A 1,105-nucleotide genomic window follows, 5' to 3' on the forward strand; every position below is an offset into this window, starting at 1 on the left:
TGGAGATGCAGATGCCGTCACTCTTTCAGATGGGTCCTCGGTGACTGAATAGTTTTAAAATCAGAAAAGGTATGCTTAGCATGGAATGGTCAATCTTTCAAAATCAAAAGGGCAACATTTACCTAAGGACAAAGTTGAGAAGGGATGGGAGGGAATGGAAATAGGAACCAAAGGGAGGAAGCAGGATAACTTGTTGCATGGAGGAGATTGCAATAATTAAATGAAACAAACTATATCATTTGTTTAATATAAAACTGATGATCTTGTCTTTAAACCTTCACTCATTTCTCAATGAAAAGTTTGAAAAAAAGAAAGAAAACCAAGAAAGGTGTGTGCCAGGGTTGTATCCTTTCACCATATTTACTCAATCTGTATACTGAGAAAATAATCTAAGAAGCTGGGTTATATAAAGAAGAATGTGGCATCAGGATTGGAGGAAGACTCATCAACAACTTATGCTATGCAGATTGATACAACATTGCTTGCTGACAGTAAAATACTGATGAAAATCTAAGATTTCTGCCTTCAGTGTGGATTGCACCTCAATGTAAGGAAAACAAAACTCCTCCTAACTGGACACATAAATAACATCATGGTCAATGAAGAAAAGGTTGAAGTTGTTACAGACTTCATTTTGCTTGGATTCACAATCAGCACTCATGGAGGGATCAGTCCCTGGAGAAGGATAAAGCTGAAGTAGAGGGGTCAGTGAAAAAAAGGAAGTCGCCCCCTTCCCCAACAAAATGGATTGGCTCAGTGACAGCAACAGTAGGATCAAAAATAACAATTATGAGGATGATGCAGGACCAGGCAGTGTTTCTGTTGCGTCCAGGGTTGCTATGAATTGGAACGGACACAATGGTACCTAACAACAACATCCTTAATCCCACCATGACACTGATTTGAAGTAAGGGAGTTTCCCAGAGGTGTGGCAAGTAACACCATTTATCTTACAAGAGGTAAAGGGAGATAGGAACGAACAGAGAAAGAGGGACTATTCCCACCAAGAAAGAGCCAGGAGTGGAGTATGTCCTTAGGATCTGAGTCCCTGCATTGGATTTTCCTAGATCCAGAGGAAAATTGATGCTAAGACACATGGAGATCT

Source organism: Chrysochloris asiatica, unplaced genomic scaffold (genome assembly GCF_000296735.1).
Source record: "Chrysochloris asiatica unplaced genomic scaffold, ChrAsi1.0 scaffold00104, whole genome shotgun sequence".
In the NCBI taxonomy this organism is placed as follows: domain Eukaryota; kingdom Metazoa; phylum Chordata; class Mammalia; order Afrosoricida; family Chrysochloridae; genus Chrysochloris; species Chrysochloris asiatica.